Source organism: Phascolarctos cinereus, unplaced genomic scaffold, assembly GCF_003287225.1.
Source record: "Phascolarctos cinereus isolate Bilbo 61053 unplaced genomic scaffold, phaCin_HiC Scaffold_4;HRSCAF=312, whole genome shotgun sequence".
NCBI lineage: Eukaryota > Metazoa > Chordata > Mammalia > Diprotodontia > Phascolarctidae > Phascolarctos > Phascolarctos cinereus.
The window spans coordinates 608,017,650-608,043,805 of NW_027555847.1; the positions used below are offsets into that span (position 1 = coordinate 608,017,650).

General features: G+C 34.6%; 1 pseudogene; it reads left to right on the forward strand.

The window, feature by feature from the left end:
• The window catches only part of LOC110193562 (cyclic AMP-dependent transcription factor ATF-1 pseudogene), a 172,181-nt pseudogene extending 146,751 nt beyond the window's left edge, over positions 1-25,430 (forward strand).
• Positions 25,431-26,156: the final 726 nt, after the last annotated feature.

Consider the following 26,156-nt stretch of genomic DNA (forward strand, 5'->3'; position numbering starts at 1 on the left):
TTAATTTATTTTTATTATTAGGCCTGTTTGAAAGGTAGATAGAATGCAACCACTGTTTGCTTCCAATTACTTGGACTATCTGAACTCAAGAAGTTAAATAAAACTGTACTCTTGAACAATGTATGCCAATCTCAGTGTGACATTTGAAAGACTTTCTTTGAAATGGTAGTACTATTGCAATTTCTTAAATTAATAACAAACAAGTTTTGCTTTCAAGACAAGCAATATGTTCAAAGTGTCTTTAAACTTAATTATAAATGGTTTTCATTTGAACTCAGGTAGTTTGAGGTAGATGATTTATTACAATAATGAGAGCATACTCTTTTCAGTTGGTATAATGATGTTCCAGTTCACTGCTACCATTTGAAAATGACATAAGAACTCATTTCATTTAGGATATCTTCTTGTTTTTAATGATTTGTTGTCATGGTTGCCAAATGTTCCAACTACTTAATGAAATTTCCCTTTTTTTAATGACTACAGTTTTAAAAAATTGATTTCATGATTTGCCATAAAATGGTATCAATTCATTTTTAGTTATTGGTTACTTCTCAATGTGATACTATTATGAGTGTGCCTGTGTGTAGGATTGTTATTTATCTTGGCCAATTCCATGACCCTTACACACATGGAGTATGTACATTGTAAGGAAGTCCTTGGAAGAAAATGTGGTGGTCAAATAGTTTATTCTCCCTCTTCTATAAGTAACAGAACACGAGTTTTGAATCACAGCATTTATGTTTTCTATAAGAACAGGTCCACAATGTCTTTTATTGAATTCTACAGTGAGAAAGAAGTAGAATAGGATTAATATTTCTATACTAGAGATATATATAGAGAGGTATATATACAGGGTAGCACTGTAAAATATGAGAGGCTTGTTTTTAGCCTTGTTTTTGTTCATACAAAACTCCTGTCTTGAAGTTTCATCCTGGGTACCTAGAGTCCTCATGTAGCCCTCTGCCATTCATGGCTCCCTATTATGTCAGCCTCATATAGACAGGTAGCAATCTTATACTCTTAATATTCCCTTTTATAATATTTTCCTATCCTTTATTCTATTGTTCTACTATTTTAATACATCAATCAAAGCATTTAAACTATTTAATAGCTAATAATGATCCAATAGAATACCTTTCTTAGATAATAATTATTATTATAATAGTATGCATTGTTATGCCCAAATCATGTCCTACCCAAGTTTACAATTTTATACTGATAACTATATTCAGTGACAGAACCCAGTGTTAAAACTGAAAATTTTAAGCGAAAGTCATAGTAGTGGGTGGTTATTTTTCTTCAGGAAGCATTTCTTTGATGTCTCTCAAAGCCTTTAAAGTGCCCCAAGTAAGTAAAAAAAAAACATACTCAAAATATGTATAAGCCTGATTCTAGTGGAAAATCTTCAATTCTCCCTAATTCTCAACCTTCTCATTTGAATTTTAAATCTAAATTCTGATATCAGGTCATGGAAAATATTTTAAAGTTAATTCTATCTTATTATTGTGTAAATGAACAGTTTTGCTATTTGCTTTTTTTAAGTAACCAAAACAATCTCAAACCTAATTACTTTTCACACTATGCCAAAGCTTATTAAAAAAAGTTCTAAGGTTTTTTTCCTCTGGTTTTCACACTTTTCAGATGACAGTTTAGATGATATTGAAATCTGGTAAACATGTTTTAAAATTCTGAATGATGTTTCAAAATAAATTTACTCTGACCCTAAGGTTCATAGTTTGAATGGATTGTAAGCTCAGCAGAAATAAACAATGTGATACAGCTGCCAAAAATGTTCATACAAACATAGATTGCTTCAAGAGAGAGTGTCCAGGATAAGAAAAGAGACAATACCAATGTACTCTTCCCTGGTCATATATATCTGGAATTTTATTCAGTTTGGGCCTTCACATTTTAGAAGGAATACAAACTGGAGACTTTAGCCAAAGGCTACTAGGAAAGTGAAGGGTTTTGAAATCCACCCTTGTGAAGATCATTTGCAGGACCTGGGCAGGTTTAGCCTAAAGAAAAAGAGCCTTGAGGAACTGAGATAGCTGCCTTCCAGAATTTGAAGGGCTGTCATGTGGGAGAGGAATTCACCTTGTCTGTTGGGGCCACAGAGGGCAGAATGAGAATCAATGTTCAGAAGTTTCAGAGAAACAGTTTTAGGATGAATGAAAAGAAATAAATAAAAGAATTCCTGGCAATGTGAGCTAGAATGAACTAGCTTGAGAAGGATTGGGTTATTTCTCACCACGTGTTAACAAGTAGTCTGGATGACCATTTAGCAGACATATTTTATGAGGTCCATTTCTGCAAGTGTGGTTTTAGATTAGATTGCTTCTAAGGTCTTTTCTAACACTGAAATTCTATTGTTCTGATTCTGCTATCAGCATTAAATTTACAGATCTCTGTGAAGTCTATTTTTAGATGATTCAATTGCTATTCTTACTTAGAATCTAGGTATCTGAAAATGTCTTTTTTATACTTAGGAAAATGTTAATAGAATCAAGGTTTTTGTTGTCTTATTTTTTTTTTTTACATTATGGTTATCTCCTTAAATCCCACTCGCCCCCATTTAACCGCTTATATCACAGAATAAGTTAAAGAAAACTAATAAAAAAATGAGCACATCTGACAACACATGCAATTTTCAGCTTCTGTAGTTCCCCACCTCTCCAATGAGAGGAGAGAAGTACATTTCATCATCTTTTCTATAAGACTAAAAAATCATATATTTTTATAGCTGGCAGAGACTTTATAGCTCATGTAATCCAAATACCTCATTTTACAGATGAGGAAATGCAAGCTGAATATGTGAATAAAAAAGTGATTATGTGATTCATGAAGCACTCCAGCAGCTTAGGAATAATTGCATTGTGCTGAATTGAATTTCTGACCTTGGTCTAGTCCCAATTTTTTTCTTAGTCTTATGTCCCAGTATTGGCCCATGAAGTCAGTCTCTCACTTCCTTCTCATTGGTCAGAAGTCATGAGAAGGCCCCATAAGGGTCTAAAGAAGGCAAGTTTTAATGACTTTAAAATATATGAAGTAGCTCAATTATTTTCTTCTGTTAATTCTAGACCTGGATCATTGTAGAAAGAACTTCAGAGAGGAGCTCATCCAGTCTCTGTCTACTGCCTAAGGAAGATTATATCTTATTCCTTTGTATCCTTCTTTAGTCAACTATAATGCCATAGGTTATAATATGGGGTTAATCAGATATTGTTTAGGACTTCATTCAATTCACCAAACATTTATTAATTAATGATAATGTTTTGGCAATGTAATTAGTCAATTAGTGGAGGAGTGATAGTATTCCAGACATGTAGAACAATCAGAGAAAATGGTCAGAACTGAGAGATGAATTAGTTATGGAATAATTTTTTTTTGTTTATTGTTCACCCCCCCGACATAGATAGGAAAATACTACACAATAGAAAATTATAGAATTATTATAATCAATTAAGAAGCCTCATTGGGACATTTACAAAAAAAGGATATTCAATAATTATTTTTCATTTCATCTCCATTGAATACACATAGACAGATGAACACCAACTGGATTCTTCCTTTTAGTGGTTTCTCTCTACAGGTGAATCTCTCCCTCTTAACCAGTCTGCCTATATCCCTATATACACACCACCACTATGATGGCTCCAATAGCCAATAACCTGATGGCTGATATTTAGGAGGGTGAAAGATTCTAGCTACTTTTTAAGATTTCGTAAAGCTCTATAGAAAGAAGACAGAAGGATGAGATCTCATGGCATAACCTCAAAGTTTTTGGCTCACTTGTAGGTGAAAGATATTACCTTCCAAAATTCAGAGGAAGATATTCAGTGGATCATTGGAACCACTTAGACAGCTTAGACAAGCTTGGGAAAATTGATTGTTAAATTTTCAGTGTTAGCTTTTACATCCCTAAAATCAACAAATGCTACAAATCCTTTTTGATTTATTATTTTTCTGGTTATTTATACTTAAAATGCAGGTTGGAGAAAATGTTAATGCAGATTAAACAATTCAGATTAAATCTATATTAAATTTCCAAGTGTGTCAACAGTACATAGGATGATCTTGTTGTTATACATATAATTTTCCAGCATTTCCTTGCAGTCTTTCTGATATCTGTAAACCAATAGCAAGAAAAAATCTGATGGGTTGGTATCATCCCTTTAGTGTATCCATTGATTTCTTGGTACAGATGACAATTAATAACGGCAACATGGCCAATATGAAGCAGTCAGCAGATATCTGAGACTATTCTCAAGTGGTGTGGGTTTCGGAAGGGGAACTTCATCACATTTTTCAAAGGCAATGCTGCACTATCAAATAGTGGGATTAGGAGAAATCTAACAACAACAATAGTAGCAAACATTTATTAAGTGTCTATTAGGTGCCAAGTACTGTATTAATGGCTTAGGATACAAACAAAGGCATAAACAGTCTCTGACCTTATAATCTATTTTTGGAGAAATCACACAGACAACTATGTTTGGACAAAATATAAAGGACAAACTGGGACATTTTCACAGAAACAAACATTACATTAAGTGAGGCTAGGAAAAGCTTCTTGGAGAAGTTCACATTTTTAGCTGAGACTTGAAGGAAGCCAGGAAAGTCAGGAGATAAAGATAAGGAAGGAAAGAGTTCCAAGCATGAGAGAGAGTCAATGAAAATATAGTTTTGGGAATATGGAGTATCCTGTTTGAGGAACAGCAAGGAGAGTGTTACTAGATCTTGCACTAGAGTAGAATAAAATATAAGAAGAATAGAAAGTCTGGAAGAGGCCAGGTTATCAAGCACCATTGAAAGCTAAACAGTGGATTTATATTTGATCTTGGAGAGACACCATGGTTCATTGAGTTAGGGTTATATGGTTATAACTTCCCTTTAGGAAAATCTCTTTGGCAGCTTAGTGGAAGATGTACTGGAGTGAGGAAGAGAGACAAGCTAAAAAGTAGAAGTTATTTTACCTAAGTAATAACAAAAATATTCTCCTGACATGCTTTAGATGTACAAAGATCAAATGACTCTAAATCATTAATATTTACATTTGTTTCATAAGCCCTAAATGAAACAATGCAATGTAGAAACTAATGAAGTATTTTTGTTGTTGTTGTTGTTGTTGTTATTACTGATGGTGGTGGTGGTGTGTGTGTGTGTGTGTGTGTGTGTGTGTGTGCATTTTAATAATTACCCCACATTGCTAATGTTAGAATTATCCCTTTGTGACATGCTATTAGCTTGGTCACTATCATCTTTCTGATGCTGTAGAACAGGGGTAGGGAACCTGCAGCCTCTAGGCCACATGTGACCCTCTAGATTCTCAAGTGAAGCCCTTGATTGAAACTGAACTTCATAGAACAAATTCCCTTAATAAAAATATTTGTTCTGTAAAACTTGGACTCAGTCAAAGAGCTGTACCCAAGGACCTAGAAAGCCAAATGTCACCTGGGGGTCACAGGTTTCTCACCCCTGCTCTAAAAGAATCAGTCTTTTTACCATGCAATTCCAGAGAATGTGTTGGCAGTGACCTGAAGTTATGTTCCCATCTGTTCAAATGAAAGCACCCCCAGTAGAGTACGGAAGCCAAAAGGCATTCACCAGAGACTCACATAGAGGGCTGGCTTGTGAATCCCTGCTGGTCTTCTCAGTATGTATTTGAATGAATTTGTTCCCTTCTTCTTCCTCCTTCCCATTTCTCCAAATCATTATAGGATGAGGAGTGGAATAACCAAGCTTATTTGTAATAGTGTATATTCTGATGCTCATTAGAAAGTGTTTTTACATTTGCAAACTGTGCATAGATTGAGCTACATAATCATATCATTTTTATGTCACTCAAAATAATTCATTGCTAGTAAATAAGCTATTAGGGAAGTTTTTCCTTTCTATCTGCAGTAATTTATTGATTATGTTTTAATAGTATGCAATTGTAGAATTTGGGGGATTTTAGGATTTTGGTAAAGTGCCTCCCCCATAATCCTCACTTTAATTACCACAACAAGTTTTCTTTCAGTTTTTTTTTTCTTGAAAGCCACCAGTGAAGGAGGATCCACTACCTACTGAGGTAGCCCATTCTATGTTAGAACAACTTTAATAGTCAGAAAATTTTTCTGGCATTGAATTATTTTTTTCTTTTTGTAGGTGCCACACATTGTTCCTAGCTATGCCCATATATGAGCACATAATTGTAATCACAGAATTGTGACTAAAGTTCTCCTTCCGTGGACTTCTGTTCAAATGACTGCTAAATAAAATGCTCTGAATGGAAAATGTTTAGGACTGTGCCAGTTGAATTTTTATTTTATATTATACATTATACATCAATAACAATGAAATGCAAAGTGATTTGAATAAATTGGAAATGCAGATTGTTTAGGTAATGCGTCATTGTGGTTTCAGCTGTAAGCCTTTTATAATTTGGTAAAAGCATAGACAGAATGTAATTCTCCTAGCTAAAATGATTTTATATATCTATATGTCTATATATCTATATATCTATATCTATACCTATATAGATATAGATATATAGATATATAGACATATAGATATATAAAATATAATATATGTGTGTGGGTGTGTGTATGTGTGTGGGTGTATATGTATGTATGTATGTATGTGTGTATGTATGTATAAAAGGTGAATTCTTCTTTCTGGGTACTCTCTTTAATAGTACAATTCACAACCTATCACTACTCCTCATACTGTATAACACCTGTCCATGTCTTCCACAAATCTTCCACAAGGTGTCAAACCATTTTGAGACTTTTTCTGTATCTCTTGACAATGGATAGATAACAGTGGAGTACAGATACCCTTATTTTACAGATATGAATGGCCCATCCACTTTGCTAGTTATGCAGTACATACCCTGATGTCACCCTTTATACAACTTACTCAGTATAATTCTTCTTTGGTAATATGTTGCAGCCTACTCAAGCATATCCTGCTAACTTCATTTCCCTTTGGCTGACCCATGACTTTAATTCATTACAAGATTATATCATCCATAAGCCAGGCATATAGGATCATCAGAGGAATTTGGCCTGCAGCATTAATATAGAGGAATATTAATTTTTTTAATTTTAAAAAGAGTCTTTATTTTATGGAAATGTTTGAGGTCATTAAAGCTCTGCTTTATTTCCCAAATGAAATTTAACCTGATATCCCCATCCTACTCTATGTTTCCTTCATCACCCATATATCATATCAATCCAAGTTCATACCATGGTCTTTACCATAGACATTCTTTAGAGAATTATTTCCCCTTCTTCCTAGCTAGATAGACCAAATTCATTAGAATGATTTGAGATATCATTTGTGAAGTGCTACTGAGAGAAATGATTACTTTTTTTCTCTTATGTTAATAACCAATTGATATTGGGGAAATCCAAGGGTTTTTCTCCTTTCTATTTCCTCATTCAAAGTCCAGTTGTTGTGAAGGACATTGTGGATCAATAAGATCACCCAAGTCCTCTGGGTGTGTGTGTCTTACCCTACTCCATTATAAGACCTTGCAAAGAAAATCTAATGTAGGTGAATTCTGGGACATTGTGTTCTACTCAGGCAGGAGTGGGTGGATCCCTTTTGTCTAGATTGCCTGAGGCTGGGTAGTCTGGATATAGATAGACTATTAGTCCAAAAGTGACATAATCAAAGTCAGTCTGCAGCCCCTCATTAGAATAAGTCCACTTCTCATTATAATATTCATTCTTACATTATTAACCAATCAGAGTTGGTTTCTACCTATTGGAACACCCACTTTCAAAGGGTATTTAAACGTTGAGCAGCCTCCCTGATTCATCTTTGGTTCCTGAGTATGCTATTGATCACTTTTATTATTTATTTGCTAGGTATAATTAATAAAATGATTATTAATTACCCAGAAGTTATGTCTCTCAGACTTTTCATATGTCACATTATAATGTCCCAGGTTTTCATTATATCAACACAGTTATCAACAGATAGGATCATCTTGAGGGGTTTACTATCTAAGGGGAATGTATCTTTGACTTGGACTACACACTGGATCTCCTCCATGGCAGTGACTGGCAGTTTTGGCAAATATACATCTCTTTATATTATATCTTTATTAACATTAATAATTAGAGGATTGTCAAACAAGCTATTTCTGTCATTACATCTTGAAAGGAATTTTGCATGATTTGATGTAAGTACATAAGTACAACTTGTTAGAACACAGTGCTTAATGTCACATTTGTTTTACTTAAATTTATAAAACAAAAATTAAATACTCAACAAACAAAACAGAGATTTTTCAGACATGATAGTGTACACTTGCAATCTCTACTGATACAGAGGCTGACACTGGTAGATCCCTTGAGCTTCAGAGTTCTGAGCTTCCGTTGGGCTAACGCTCAATCTCCCTCACACTTGGACTCTTCTCCTCCTCCTTCTCACCTACTACATCATTTTGCCATATGGGTATCACATCTACAAATTCATTTACCCCTTTTTTCTGTTGTCTTCCTCATTACAGTTTCATGTCCTTAATAATCAGAGCTAGTCTGCTTGCTTGTATTTGCATAACCAATAGTTATCACAGTGTTTGCACATAGAAAGTGTTTTAAAAATTCTTTATCTTTCTATTTTACCAAATACTTGGATAAATTAACAGAGTACTTATCATATTTATAGGACACAAACACTATATCACTTCTTATAATGATTCCCAAACAGAAAAAATATAAGTCTTCTTTCAGTGAACATCCTTTGTTGCGCTCTCCAATGATATTAATGCTATATGTGTTAATATGTTGTTTTTTCACCTCATTGGAGATAAATGAATTTTTTTTCCCAATAGAGCTAAAATTTCTTCATGTATACAGTTAGAAGATGTACTACAGTCCATACAAAACTATATTAAGGGACATATTTGGTCTATTAATCAGATATTTAAAAAGAAACAAAGGAATTAAATTCACTAGGTAGTGAGAGAAGGCGTTTCCTGTGATAAGTCCCCAACATCAATCCTTATATCATTATGGGTAAACTGACATATGTGAGTTCCCAAGCCTTAGTTCTTTCTCATCTCTTATTCTTCTGCCTTCTTCCTAAAATCTCCATTTCTCTTCCCATGGAGACTGAGGCCACAACGGCATTTAAGTTGGATTTATAGAGGGCAGTTAGGTGGCACAGTGGATAGAGTGTGTACAAGTCAGGAAGACTTGTGTGCCTAAGTTCAAATATGGCCTCAGATACTTATGAGCTGTGTGACCCTGGACAAGTCACTTAATTCTGTTTGCCTCAGTTTCCTCATCTGTAAAATGATCTGGAGAAGGAAATGGCAAACCAATCTAGTATGTTTGCCAAGAAAACTCCAAAAGTGGTCATGAAGAGTCAGACACAATTGAAATGACTGAATGTCTTTCAGGGGACTGTTTGTATCTCACTTAAGGCCTATGTTTAATTGGTTAAAGGTCATCTTCAGACTCTTGTGTAAGACCAAACAGCTAGGGGAACACTGAGGGCTTTGGAAGCAGCTAAGTAAGAAACAATTCAAGGAATGAGAAGTGGATACATTCAGGGGCTTAGGAAGACTTAAAGTGACTTAAGTCTAAGCAAAACTACATTTTTTGTCCTGTGGATATGTATAAAGATCCTCAGAAATACTTTTTAACATGCTACAAATACCCTTAACTTTCGTTAGTAGAAGTTGGAAATATAGCATTCACTCAATTATGCATTCAATAAGCAAGCATTTTATAGAACTTCAAGACTTTACAAAACCTTTTTACACATGCTATTGCATTTTATTCTCACAACACTGGGAGGTGAATACTATGATTAATCTTATTTCACATATGAGGAAAGTGAGCTAGACAGAGGGTAAGTGACTTGTCCAGCCTCTCATACTTGGTAAGCAGAAGTTAAACATAGGTCTTCCTGACTCCAGGTGGAGTGCTCTATCCACTCTGAACATACTTGCCTATTTTTTGCCATTGGTAGTCATTTGATGAATTCAGATGGGTTACAGATTTTTTAGTCATCAAATCATCAACTATTAGAATGGAAAGACCACTCATTTTTGAAAATGAGGAAATTGAGACCCAGTAAAGTTAAATAACTTGTTAAACTTACAAAATTTGAATTGCTAGAGCTAGGATTAGAATTGAGGTCTCCTAAATTTCAGACCAGTATTTTGTTCACCAAATCATACTATGGGGATAACCAAGTTACTAGTTTGTGGTTTGGGTTTGGCTGACAAAGTATGCATTTTTTTTTCTCTTCTTCATTCCATGTACAAGAGAAGAACAAAATATTTTTTAAATTATGTCTTTCTGGAGAATGGTTTGATTAATTAAAGTCTATCTTGGTGGCAGATCATTACTTCTAGTAGATTAAATTTAGTTTCTAACCGGGTTTCTAGTAACTTCAATAATCAACCCCAAATGTGATTTTTGGCCCTAGTGATGTTGGATAATGTTTAATATAAGTAAAAGCTAACTTCCTTAAGGGCAGAAGCCATTTTGCTTTTTCGCTTCATATCCTTAGTGTCTAACATACATCCTAACTACAGTTCAAACTTAATAAATGTTTGTTCAATTGAATTTAAGGAAACAAAAATTGTTAAGCACCTGCTGTGTGTCAGGTACTGTGCTAAGCATTTTACATGTATTATCTCCTTTGATCCTTACAATAAGCCTGTGAAGCAGGTGCTATTATTATTCCCAGTTTACACTTGAGGGAACTGAGGCAGAGAGAGATAAAGTAACTTGCCCAAAGTTGGCAGCTACTGAGTGTCTGAAGCTAGATTTGAACTCAGGTTTTTTCTGTATCATCCAATGCATGAACTAGCTGCTTCTCTCTTGAAAGTCATAATCACCTCATTTTCCACTAAATTTAGATTTAAAGAAATTTCTATGCCTTCTAAGAACCAACCAAACTCACCTTGCTGTTTCTTATACATGACATTTCAGCCTTTGAATAGGCTGTCTCAAAAAGCTGTATGCATCCCTCACACCCACCTCTTTCAAGACCTAGCTCAAATACCACCTCCTTCATGAGGTCATTGATAATCCCCACAGTTGCTAATGGCTCCCCTATTAACCCAATTTACCTTGTGTATATTTTATAAATTATGTATTTACATATTGTTTCCCATGATTTAATGTAAGCTCACCAGGGTCAGAAATCCCCAAAGGAATTTTTGTCCTTTTATCTCCAGCTCTTAGCACAGGGTTTGGCACATAGTAGGGGCTTAAGAAATGCTTATTTAATATACAAAAAGACATGACTTCTCCCAAATAATTACAATTATTAAGTATCTTTTTTCCTATGTAAGAAACAATGATACACCTTCAATTTATTTTACTATATAATTGAAACTTAGAGTTGGAAGTTATGTTAGTGGGAATATATTTCATATTTTGAAAGTAGGGGAGAATTTTTTAAATAACATAAACAAATGTCAAGTTTATCAAATTTGCTAATGTCACAGAGCTTGGGAGCAATTGAAAACTGTTGGATGATGAAGTAAGTATCTAAAAAGATCTCAATAAGATAGAATGAGTGGTCAGATCTCACAAGGTGTGATATAATAGAGACAAATTTAAAGGAGATATGCTAGCTCTCTTGAAATATTTGAAGAACTAGCATATAGAAGAGAGACACATTTTTTTTTCTGAATGGCGACAAAAGGTAGACCTAGTAGAAAAAGCCAGAATTTGTAGAAAGAGAGTATGTTTTAAGCTTTATATCAAGGAATTAGATCAGGGGCAGCTAGGTGGTACAGTGGATAGAGCTCCAACCTTGGAGTTAGGAGGACCTGAATTCAAATCCGACCTCGGACACTTACTATGTGACCCTGGGCAAGTCAATTAACCCCAATTGCCTCACCAAAAATTAATAAAATAAAATAATAATTAGATCTCTTCAAAAGTGGAATGGGATGTTTTTGGAGGTCTTGCCTACTCCCTCACTGGAGGTCTTTGAGGAGTAGGGAATGGTCAAATTGGTGGCAATGTTGGAGAGGGAATCCTTGGTCAGGTACAAGTTAGGATTGAACTAAGATACTTGAGAGATAGAGTACAAATCAGATTCTGTGATTCTATGCCTCCATTGTTTAGAGACATGGCTTCCTCCTATCTCCCTTAAATCTAATGCAAATAAAAATAGAAGTTAAATATGATTTAAAAAAAATCTAGAAACCAAACAAATTTCTATAATCTAAGCTCAGAAGAGTGGAAAGTTATGAAAAATATTTAAATTATCTGAGTAGGGAAATAGTGATTACAGTGACTATTATATTAAGGAAGGGCATGAATCTTCAAATGAAGAATTTGGTTATGGTTGGATCAATCAATAAAGACTGATCACACCCTCAGACAGAAGCCCCTTCATCTCAGATTGTACCCTGATGTTTAATGACATCTTAATAGATGTGAATTGAAAAAGAAGTTAATACTTGCAAGTTTATTACAGTAAAGAGTTGCAGGCATATTTCAATCAATCAAAAACACCTCTCAGCCTAAGGACAGTCATACCTGTATGAAGTATAATAGCTGCAACGATTAACTTTAGCACTCACTATAGCAGCCTAAGTGACCCTTATGTAATGGAATGCTTCAATTTTTGAAAAAAAAAGGATATGTTTCAAGTCAGAGATTTTATTCAGAATATTTTCTTTCTCTTATATTTAATGTAATTAACATGAAATGGTAAATAGAGGACCAAGTTTGGAGTCAAAAAGACATGATTTCAAATCTTCCCAATAGCACATACTGGCTGTAAGCAAGTCACTTACAAGCTCAGTGTTCCAGTCAAATCTCTAAGAATATGAGTTGAAGAAAATGTGTTAACCTGAATTATGTTGACTGTTCACTTGCCTAACATTCCCTATTGCAATGAAATCACAAATCTGCACAAAAACAAAAACTATCCACTCAATTTTAGGAAGGAATAAAGCATATTTCCATATGGCTGTTCCATTCACTGATATAAATGGTGTGTAAATAACTGAAGATGGCCCTGGGAATCACCTTGGGAATAACATAACAGCCCTTAATGGAGAACTGTGACATTCATATATGCCTCTCAAGTGTATAGAAATCATCTCTGTCATGCAGGTAGAGGATAGTTAGAGAGGAGTTTTCTGACTGATCCAGGAATATTGCTTAGGTTGACCAGAGAATCTCTGGAGGAGTCACTAGGTTGCTCTTCTCCCTTGCATAAAAAGAACCTATCTGTTACCTGGCACACATGGAGAAAATGATCTTATTATTACTTCTTTGTGAATCTTCTTATAAAGCCATTAAACTTTTGTAAGCATAATGAAATTTTAGGCACCTTTTAATCTACTGTTCCAAAAATAAGGCTAGTCATTATTTTTCACATTTTCTTTGTCTGTCTCTTAAAAAAAAAAAAAAAACTTTCAGGGGAAAAAAGAAAGAAATGACATTTGTTTCCCATAATAATAAAGAAGAAAATGTGCTTGTTTAGAATTTTAAATGTAAGCATTTATGTTGTCACATTTAATAATAAACAAGAGAAAATGAGCAATGTTAGCAGCAAATGGAAAAGCTGTCATTTCTGTATACCCCTTACTGTTCAAATATGCAGTTGACTAAAACTCAGTTTGAAAAATTCTATTTACATAACATTTTTGCAAATTATTTTCCATCTTCCAAAATCATATGGTCGACGTGTCTGAAATGATGTAATACTACCATGAGATTTAGACACACTAAATTTTGATAAATTGTTGCATTTCATAACACAAAGGTTTCAATGCAAATGTTCATTACAGTTTAGACACATAGATGCCTACTGAGTTAATTGTTTGAATTTCACTGTCTTGATGGAGATATCAGAATCTAGGTTAGAAGTAAATTCGTACAGAAGGGCCTGTTGTAATTGACTTCCCACTTGCCCTGTTGGATATCTTAGAAGTATAGAGATGACAGCTGCCATGATGATGAAACAAACAAATGAAATATCAAGTTACAGTGTAACAAATTAAACTGAAATATCTGACGGAATGACTAGATAATGCAAGATAGGTGATTTATGTGGAAAAAAAGCAAAGTCTTGTCTTTACTCACAGCTTGCCAATATAATAAATGAGTTACCTTGCAACTAAAAAATGAATAAAATGTACAATGTTAATATGCTATATGATATGTTATTTATGTGTACTTTGTTTATAAATATATGCATGTATATGTATGTACATACATATACATGCATATATTTCTAAAATTATACAGTTTCAAAAATAAAAGTTCCTGGGTTGTACATGGAAATTTTGTCAGCATGTAACCATTGGAGGATAATCAGTATTATATTTCTTAAAACAAAATAAATATTTTTGTTAGAAGTTACTTGACAGACAGAAAATAAAATCGATACCATTAATCATATTCTCCTTGATTAGAACTGTTTTCACTTGGAATTTTTAATAGGAAAATCCTACCCAATTCATGAATTTCCTAATTGAATTGTGAAGATTTTTTAAAAATTGTATTGGAGAATCAAATGCTCATTAGCTGACATCTTTCCTGGATAATAAAGTCTAGTAAGCTGGCCTCAGGAATCCTGGACCTGCTTGGGAGCACCCCAAGGAGAAATTCCAAATGTACATATTCTTTCCAATAAAGGGAACTTGCTAAGCAGTAAAGGAATTTTGTGACTACCTTTGCCTTCAGGTTTTGAAGCATACAGCAAAAATAATGAGATTTTGCTGGTAAGGCTGAATCTTTCAAGATCCTCCTGGGATGACTTCTAAGATTCCTTAGAGGACTGTGTTATTCAATGTTCAAGTTCTGGTCAGATCTAAAGCAGACTCTCCTTTCCACCCAAAACTTGACAACTTTTCCTTTCTTGATGTGGCAAATTTTCTATTTGAATCTATTTTCTTGGGAGAAGCAATGTGTTTTAAACTCTAATCTACATAAGGTGAGATAACATGTTATTGGCATTTTATTCTAACTTTGTAAGTTCCTCAAGGTCTAGAAAAATGAATGAATCAGTTCTGAACTCTTTGAATGTCTTAATTAACCATTTATCTTACTCTCAAATAGATTGCAATTCAGTAGAGAGAGTATCATTCAATCTAAAAATATTCTGAAGGTAAAGTAAACACTTAATTGTTCCCCCTTGACTACAGAATAAATTTCAAACTCTTGCTCGCAAGGTACAACAGTATCTTGTTCCAACCAATTTTTCCAGCCTTAATTTGGACTGCTTCCTTTCATTTATTTTACATTCCTGTCAAACCCAACTACTCACCATCTTACAAGCACTTATCACACATATGTTCTAATACCATCTATTCCACGAAGATCAACCAATCACAGTTAAATAGGACTTCAAAGTTTACAAACAACCATCCTCATAACAACCCTTTAATTGATGTAGCTTCTTAATATTATTACCCACATTATGAAGATGAAGAAATTGAGGTTCAGAGAAAGATTAATTGATTTATCTATGAAAAAGGTGAGAATTTGAACCATGTCTCCTCACACCAAGTCCAATATTCTTTCTATTAAAGTGCCTTTATATTCTTTTCTTCACTTTTACAATACTTTGAAAATAGTGTTTACTCAAAAAATATTTATTTAAGAGTGAAAGAATGAGTAAATGAATGAATGAATGAACTCAATCAAACTGAGTCTGAGGGACTCAGTCAAACTAAATACAGATAATATATGCTACTTGCAATTATAATAAAGAATTCCAGAAACAAACTATTTTAGTGAATTAGAAAGTGAGTTTAAGGCAATAGAAAGTAAAGTGTTTGCTAATGCATACTATTGAGATGATAAGACATCTAATTTTACGTGGCTTAGTTCCTTAAGACGAACATTTGAGTATTTGTCTTGAAGTTAAAATATTTATGTTTTCTACTTTAATTTCAAAACCCTACTAAACATTCTGTGAGCATCCAAGAAGATTTCTTTTGGTGTACACAGGAAATCTATCAATTACTGTATCTCATTTGTAGTAAATGAAAGTGGAAGAAAGGACTAATTAATGGATATTCTACAAAACCCTTCAAAAGGACAGCTATCCCCTCCCAATGATTCACACACACACACACACACACACACACACAGACTTGAATAACAAACCAACTATACTGTCTTGCACTTTTAAAACTTCTTACTGTATGCACAGCACATGTCTCCATGTATAATTTACACTCACATTTATGAGGTACTGTGCACATCAGTAATATGAAGTTATTATCTACAAATCGTGCTATTACCAACTGAAAATTATATTGACTTAATCACCCACATCTATGAGTTCATAATGGGAAAGAGACTATAATGTCATCTAAAGATATTCTAAAGCAGCAGTTCTCAAACTTTTTTGTTCTAAGGAACACTTTAAACTCTTAAAAATTATCAGGTACCCCAAAGAATTTTTGTTTATATGGGCTATAGCTATCAATGTTTACCATATTAGAAATTAAAATACCTTCTTATTGTTATGAAAATAGATTCATTGAAAGGATTTCAGACATTCCCAGGAACCTCAGAATCACACTTAGAGAATTACTGCTTTAAAGGAATTCCAGTGGATCTCACCAGTGTAAACAATCTTAACACCAGCATATTTCAGAACTCAGTCACATGTCATTATTCTGTATAATTATTATCCCTAATCCTCCATAACTTTCTCATAATACAAGACTAAGGCTTCTTGCAATAGTCTTTTGTCAATTTCTATTTATAACGGTGTAGATAATACAGCAATACTCGTGCTGTTCATGATTTATCTCTTGCTTGTAATACCTGGCTAGCCCACTTTCTTTTCAGAAAGTACTTCTGATAGGTAGAGTTAATTTTGTTGTTGTTATTGTTATTGTTTTTAGCTTATTGCCTGAAAGTCACCACTGGTAATTGGCTATGTCCTACTTTCACCTACCACGCATCTTCCCTTTTGGTGCTTTGCAATCTGGAATCTTCTGAGAGCTGATGTTCCATGTATTGGGAGCATATTGGCATTAAGACATTTGGCTTCTGTGTCAGAGAGCAGCTTGGAATCATTGACAGCACTGCATGATTTCTCAAATGCAATCTTACCCATTCTCCTCCTCTTATTCAATTCCAGTCCCAACATATTGTCTTTCTGCCATGTCTTTCCAAGATATGTGAACTGATGGAATAATTCAATGGGCTGCTTATCCAATTGGATGTCAGAATTTAGGCAATGAATGCTTTATTCAATTTTTTTTTCTTCCTTTGTGTAGCTTGTTAGACTAATCTCTTGTGAATAGCTTTGGATCTCATTAAGAAGTCCTATAATGTCTTATAATCAACATGTCATCTTACACAGCAACAGCTGGGGAATCTATTTTCCATTTGGACTTTGAGTAGACCATCCACCATGATCCTGGCAAAGGCTTTTGTTGAGCATATGTCTCTTTGTGAATGAAGAATGAATATTGTCCAGATTATCACCTTCAGCTGAATGGGCAGCTGACTGACTCAGGCCATCAGAACTTATATCTAAGATATGCACTGCCCACTGACAATAAGTTGCATCCATATTTGAAGCCTGAGGGAGTGGGTGAGATTTCATTTGGAAAATTGCACTGTGCTTTTAAAGTCCTGGACTGCTTCCTAGCACAGAAGTCCATCTTTTTTAACTTCGATATCTTCCTGATGTTCTATGATGTGGATATGAATCACATAACACTAGGTCTCAAAAGAATCTAAATTAAAGATGCCCTAAATGGCAGCGGCACAACGAATGGTGGGTATCATTGGGCTACTGCTTATTTCCAATAATAACAGACAGAAAATAATGGCAAAATACAGATCTTTCAGAATTCGTAGTCCTGGAAAAGGAGGCAGTCTATTCATAGGAAAAGAGCAAGGTATAGCAGATAAACACAAGTGTTATACTGATAGCCACAGGTCAAACATTCATTAAGTGCTTATTATTAAAAGTTAGAGGAAAGCCTATGGTTTGTTGGGTACATCTTCTGTGGCAGCTGTTCTTAACATGAGGTCAGTAAATTTAGTTTTTAAATTATATTGACAACTATATTTTGATATAATTGGTTTCTTTTTAATTCTATGTATATTATTTTATGCATTTAATAACATTATCCTGAGAAGGGGTCCATTTGGCCACACCAGCGCAGCAAAGGGGTTTGTGATACACAAAAAGATTAAGAACTCCTGGGCTATTGAATATCTGTGGATGGTCAGGGGGAAAAAACTGCACAGTATGAAAAACCGTGGATGGCTTGAAATGTAAACCTATCGATAGAGCACCTAAATGAGATACTAGATCTATCAAAGGAATAAGAATATTTATAGATACTGGAGACTCACCACAAAATTGTTCTCAGAATCTCCATGCATGAAAAGAGTCCCTCCCACAATTCTACTTAAAAAAATGTTTCCCTTTATTCTTTTGCTATATCTGACATTAATTTCTTTATGAAACATTCTTTATGAAATAAGCTTTATGAAACATTCCCCGATTCCTTTATATGAATGTCACTAGTAACTTATACCTGTTCCTTGAACTTGCTAGATAGATAGAAAGATAGATACAGACACATATATAATAACTAACATAACTATATAATGTTATATAGCAACTATACCTATATTGTAGTTATTTGTGTATGGGTTTTTCACCCTGTTAGATTGTATTAAATTGTAAGCTCTTTGAGGATGGTTTTTCCTCACTTCCTTTACTTCACTTCAATTCAAGTTAACAGGCCTTTATTACTGGGATAAGTGCTGAGGGATACACAACGTTTAGCAAGGGGCAACTAGATGGTACAGTGCAAAGAGGATGAGACCTGAAGTCAGAAAGATCTGAGTTCAAATCTGGCCTCAGACAGTTACTAACTGCATGATTGCAGGCAAGTCACTTATCATATCTGTTTTTGTTTCCTTATCTACATAATAGGGACAGAAATAATACCTACCTCTCAGTGTTGTCATGAGCACAAAATGAGGCAATATGCATTAAGCACTTTATAAACAACAAAGTGTTACATAAATGTTAGTAATTATTATTGGTATTACTATAATTATTATTACAGATAATGCATAATTCTTGTCTCACCTAACAAAGAGATAATGGACAGGTGAACAACTCTGATATGCAATAATAGATGATACGTACATTACAGAGGTTCAAACAAAAGTGCCACTGAGGTCTGAGAGAAAGAAAAAGTAAAATATATTTAAAAGGATCATTATTAACTAGGGTCACAGAGGAGGTTACCTGGAAGAATAGCATTTCTACTGGAATCAGGAGAAAAGACTGGAATTCAAAAGTCAGAAAAGAATAGAGGGCAAACTGTGAGTAAGGCTATGGAAGCCGGAAAGAGCAGGACATATTCAAAATAGAGCTATTCAGTTTTCCTGCAGTATAGAATAAGTTGTATTGAATAATCCAAGATAATATTGGCAAGGTATATTGGCCGCAGATGTTAGAGCCTTTGTCTCATCCCTCCTAAAATCCTCCCTTATCCAAAGTGCTTAGGATTATGAAATCTGGGAATCTTAAATAGAGTAAGACGGAATCTTAAAGAAAATTTACTTCCCATTTTACAGATAAGAATATTGAAGCCAAAAAAGTGAGGTAATTTATTTACTATTAGTGGAAGAACTAGAACTAGATTCAGGTCTCCTGACTTAATGTCTATACTTACACATTCTTCCACTTGGACAACCCTAAAAAGATGTGGGTCATCTCAAGGTCAAGACAGGAGAATATTCTGCAGCATATTAGTAATTTTTTTAGTTACACAGTGACACAGTGTCAAGTCCAATGGAAATTTCCTTCAGCTATTTCCAAACTAGTACAGGAAGACCTCTTTTTTTTTTATAGCAGTACTATCTTTAATTTTAACCTCTGTTTACCTCAATATAACTTTAAAAATATTTTTGGTTGCCCTTAGAATTATCATAAGGCTCCATTCATTATGATTTTTAGCACTCCAGCTCTTATTTTAACATGCTTCTATTTCAATCAAGCAATCAATGAACATTTGTGCTTCCCTTGTGCCCAATGTTGTGCTAGCAGGCACTGGAAATGCAAATCAAAGAATTAAAAAAATAAGTTCCTCGAGGAGTTTAAGTTCTAATAAAGGAGACAACATGTAAAAGTGTATTCAGAATAAACATAAAGAAAATAAATGCAAAGTAGTTAGCTTTGAGATAGTTATAGAGGAACAGTGTTAGCAGTTGGAAAAGGAGACAGGGTGTTAGGAAAAGTTTTAGGTAGAAGATGGTGCTTAAGCTGTGTCTTGAAGGAAGAGAAGTGTTCTATGAAGAGAAGTCCTTCTTTTTAGATCTGCAGCACTCTAAGTTGTATAAGTATTTGGTCTTCATTAGGTATACTCCCCCCCTCTTAAGAACACAGTATTTCTGTATTTTAAGCTGTAGTCTAGAAATCCAAATCTCTTTCTCATATAAAATGTTGTTAGTTACCCATTCAGTTCCCAAACATGTCTTTTTCTTCTGAATCCCCTAGATTTTATTGGAAAAAAAAACAGAATCTATGCCTTTAAGGTCAACAGTTACCTTTCTTTGATTTCAAAATCTAGCTGTGCTTTTTACAGTTCTTGTAGGACCAATTCTCTCAACATGAATTACTGAGGAATGTTAGCAGCTGTCCAGTTTGACAAGTCCTGGGACGATCCATTAGGTCCATGATATATGTAGTGGGAGGACAACAGACATCTCTATCATTCATTGCAAGTTGGAAAATGACAACTTTGGTAGCACTAACTGGATATTACCAGTGACCACTACCCATATTCTCTTTCTCTGGCCATTATTGCATGACCTCTCTCCAGGAGGCACCTGTAACTTTTTGACATCTTTTATGTGAGCAAAAGAAATGTTTTGCTCTTTAGAGGGTCCCTCTATCTCTATCCTTCATAAAAGAAGTCTTGTACCAGTTATAGAACTCCAAATATTTACTGTTCCTTCTCAGTGTTTCATTCTTTCACCTTCCAAACTTTGACATAGAAGACCTCAGAAACTTTTTTCTCCATTCTTTTCCAGGAACAACTCCTTGATAAGCCAGGGAATGAATAGAAACCATTCATCTAATCCCTCCCTATAGCAGGGAAATGAGTATGTCCTTTCATGCATATAGATTTAATTCAAGGTTATTTTGTGTTCCTTTGCTGGTGGTATGTGAAGGAAATGAGACTATGAAATGGTGAGAGAATACTGAGGCTCCATTAAATAGCTATTTAAGGAATAGACTTGGTACCAGTGCTTCTTGCTAGAGAGACTTATGTAGTTTCAGATACTTCAGGAAAAAGAAATGGAAGAAAGGAAGATTTTGAAATGTCTAAATGAAACATTTAGAGAAACATGATTTCTCAACATGTTCTTGATTTTCAGTTTGACTCCTTAAAGACTTCGGAAAAAAAAGGACTTCTTGTGTGAGATCAGCTCCTCTCTTTTTGTCTGAACTGAGATTTTAGTTTGTTCATTCATTTCTGTTTTCTAGTATATTCTAACTTGTAAAACTTTCATTTCTTTTTGCTGTTTAATTGGATAAATAGATTTCCTAGATATTTGCTATTTTTCGTGGTCTTTGTGTAACCATTATCTGATTAAAAGGCATAAATTTGGAGCTACCCTCCCCCTTAAGAGTGACCATAAAAGCAGCTTTTATTCTGAACCCATTGTAGCAGTATGCCAACAAAATTGAGAAAGGGTAGATAGCTATAAATCTAGCCTTGTACTCCTCCTAAGTAGGTGAGAGATTCAACTGAAGATTAAGCCCATAGCCCTTCTTCTGTTTCCCTCAAGGTAGATAAAACACTTAGAGGTATATTAGAGATATTACATTTTGCTCCCCATACCAGTTAAATATGATTCCTTTACTCTTGTCATTTCTCTTGGTAGTTGTCTTGATAAATTACTCACCATGTCATGGAGTTCAGTCACTAGACTTCCCGATAAGGTTTTACTTAGTTATGGTGGTCTCCTTTTTTAGGGGAGAGGGGGGTCAGGATAGAGTATATTCATGACAGAAAGTATAGAATAGAGGACAGAAAGCTGGCTTCAGAGAGAGGAACACAAAAAATAAAGACCAGATAAAAACTTGTTCAGTTTTTTTTTTCAATTGATAATTAGCCAATTTCTGCCAAAGCTATTTTCAAGCAAAAGGTGCCCACAGTTGTGTATGAGGTTCTCAGACAGAATCAAAACACAAGGCTCTTATGACCTCTTTCTTCATTTTTTTTCTCTTTTCCCTGTTGAAAGAATTTTGACTTTTCCTGTTTTGAAGTTTTTTTGCCATATTTTCTTCTGTCCTCCAGAGTTCCTACCATCTCTAAGATTCTATAACATGTCCATGATCACGCAAATGTCTGTTATACTGTAAATTTGTCGACATATAAATTTATTAGGAATTTTCATGAAAAGAAAAAAAATCTCTAAAAACCTACAGTAAAAACATATATTCCATTTGTTTGCAACAACTGAGTAATACTGGGAAGCAGATTTTGGTGCCTCCTACTCATGAGGTAGTGTTCATTTTGTTGCAAAGACGTGAGATATATGCTAATCCTCCTGCAGCAAGGAGGAGTATATTTAATGTGGCTGATAAACAAATGTACTGAATCTGTGCCAATTTTCATTGATGGGTTCTACATTATCTTTGTTGGGAAAGACCCCGATGTTGGGAAATATTAAAGTCAAAGGAAAAGGTGATGGTAGAGGGTGGGATGGCTAGATAGTACCATGGAAGCAAGGAATAGGAACTTGGACAAATTTCATGAAATCCTGTAGAATAGAAGAGCCTGGTATGCTATGGTCCTTTGGGGTCACAAAGAGATGGACATGACCAAATGACTGAACAACACTGTCTAGGTCTACAACTATACAGTCTATAGGAACAAATGCAATGCAAAACTCTATGAAAACTATTAAACAAAATTTAGCTCTCAGAGTTTAAAAAAGTTTATAAAATACTCAAAATTATTAAAATCTTTGAGCTAAATTTTGTCTGCAGATAAAGACTTGCAAATTTATACAATTTTTATAAGTATATTATGGGGCAAAGTTTGTCTCTTGGATTTGCCCAGAAGGAACCTTCTTTTAGAGTACATAAACAGGGCCCTGAAGTCAATTCGAATTTTTCATGGGTAGGGGCACACATTTAGAAGATAGGACTCATTTTTCATCTACCTCCATATCTGTTCTGCTAATCCATGCTTCTCTGAGGTTAATGCTCCATGCATAGACCAACTCCATAGGACATAGAGCCTGTTTTGAAAGGCTTTTTTTCTTACAATAAAGTTTAGCCAAAGTTTCAGAAGACTCCCTGGGAAATTTTCCAGCTTAGTAAAACTTGCAATGAACTAGAAGAGATCAGGCAACTGAAACCCTTAAGCAACTCTTAGAGATAGAGACTGGAGAAATCTTAAGCTGCTCATGAAACAACAAAATCATAAAGCATCATAAGCCTTCGGACAAAAGAAGAAAAGTTTCAACTTACTTTGAAAAACATTAGCATACATTGATTAATTATTGGCTACTGACTATTCACAAAACAGAATAAACAAAAAAGGACAGTAAAATTGTTATTGGGGAGGGTGAAGCATGAGAAGAAAAGACAGTGGCTTATGCTGACTAAGAAGCTTACTTAAGGGGCAGCTAGGTGGTGCAGCGAACAGAGCACTGTCACTGGAGTCAGGAGGATCTGAGTTCATATCTCAGCCTCAGATACATAACACTCAACTAGCTGTGTGACTCTGGGCAAGTCATTTAACCCCAATTGCCTCACCAAAAAGAAAAAAGAAGAACAAGCAGCTTATTTAATAGAGAAATATCACACCTTACACAACAGCATATATTTAGAACTGGAAAAGACTATGTCAACACTTTAATTTTGCAGATGAACAAACTGAGACCAATATGTAACTTGTTTAATGAAACATAGCAAGTTAAAGCAAGAATTTGAACACAGGTACTCTGTCTCTATTATCTTGCATATTTCTCAGTACAGTAGACCCTTGATCCCAGCTCCAATTTTTACTGGTTGTGTTGGATCCTCAGTTTCCTTAACTGCAAAGTGGCCACAATAATACTAGCACTACCTGTCTTGGAAAATTGTTGTTTAGAGAGTGTTATTTAATTTTTAAAGAACTATATAAAGATGGACCATCGTCATTATTATTGATAATACTTCCTTTCTAGATAGATGATAGATACGTGGAGAGACAGAGAGATAGAGATGGAGAAAGCACTTCTTAAGTGCTTATTATTTTGCATGCTAAGGATGAGGGATACAAAGCAAGAAAGTAAAACAGTACCTGCCTTCAAGGAGCTTACATTCTAATAGGAGAAGACAAGTTAGAAAGAGGATCTTTGAATACGCCTGAGGTCACCTTGGTGGTAGACCTTAGCTCAGATTCCACTTGGTCCTCACCTTGAGGAACACTTCACTGGGGAGGGAGACAAGCTAGATGGGTTCTGGCTGTTGCTAGAGGGTTGGAGGGAGTGTAGAGAAAGACTATGTTTCAGAATTTGATTTTCTGGGAGAAAAATTTCCCTCCCCAGGGAAGCCAAATGTCAGGAATCACCTTAGTTGAGAGACAACACCACACCCAGGTAAAATAATGTAGGGTACTCTTATCTCTCTAATATTGCTCAAAAGATTTCACTAAGAAGAGCTGCAACAATGACAGTTGTACATCTTTCTGGAAAGCCAATATAAAGTCAGGGAATCATCTAGATTGCTCAGTCATTTTCTGTAATCCACCACCACCTCCTCACCCACACTTCACAAGTGCAGAAAGTGTAAATACTATCCTTGTTAGATCGTGAAGATTCTCAGTATTCATTTGACAGCTTTTTGCAGAAAAGCTAGGGGGGATTTATCACTGTGCTTATGTTACAGAAAAATCTTACAAGATCTTTCCTCGGAAGACAGTACATATTGAAGGGAGGTGGGGGGTGGGGCTGAGAAAACCGTGTTCTATCTTCAGTCTACCAGACCAGCACTGGACCATACATTGCCATTACTCCAAATGGAACATTACAAGCAGGCAATCCAAATAAAGATGGAATAAAGGGACTGCAGACATTAACGATGACAAATGCAGGCAGTACTCAAGAAAGAATTACAATTCTTCAGTACACACAGACATCAGATAGACAGCAGATATTTGTCTTTGGGAACAAGGTGGTTGTACAGACTGCATCAGTAGATATGTATACTTCTTAGAATTGAACCACATCAGCAAATATTAACCTTCCACAGATGGTAGTGATAACATCTCCACTCAAAACATAAGATTCCCATTTTAAAAAATTGATGAAAAAATAAAGAATGTTGTTGAAAGAAAAAAAAAATATGTTAAATGTCTGGAAAATGAGTTGGAGTTTTTAAAAAAAGAAAATTAAATTTTAATAAAAGAATTAAAAACTTTAAAGATCTCTGCTTCATAAAAGTATCTTAGAAAGGATAAGCAAATTTTATAGACTTGCCTAAAGATTAAGTGGATTTTCTTTTTATAAGGAATTTTTATAAACTGAAAGGTCAAAAATGAGGCTTTTGAAGCAAGGAGTTACAACATAAAGATTAAAGATTTTACTCACAGGTACTGGTGACAGTATATAATAGATAAAAGAAGACTTCAAACACCTCCTTGTACAATGGGAACCTTTATTTTAGTTGATATTAACAACACTATCTGATAAAGAGGACATGAATTTTTGACAATTTGAATTTCCTAGTTAATAGGAAAGTCAAAGTTCACAACTGAGACAGCATTCATTAATGGAAGATTAATGGGGTTTTTAATCAACAGGATAGCTTTTAATTTCTCACCAAGTCTTTTTGATTGTATATGTAAATATTTTTGTTTGCCATTATTCTAAATTGCAAATTTAAAAGAAAAGCTAATGCTTTATTAAATGTATAAATTATATGTACATTGCCACACCTTTAAAATGATCTTTTAACAATGTTTTGTTTATAAGAGGTTTAGCAAAGAAGCCATGTAAGAATCATATTTTAGGTTCTGTACTTCAAGATCTTTCAAAGACATATTCCAAGGGGCAGCAAGGTGGCACAGTGGATAGAGCACTGGCCCTGAAGTCAGGAGGACCTGAGTTCAAATCCAGCCTCAGACCAAACACTTGCCACTTACTGGCTGTGTGACCTTGGGCAAG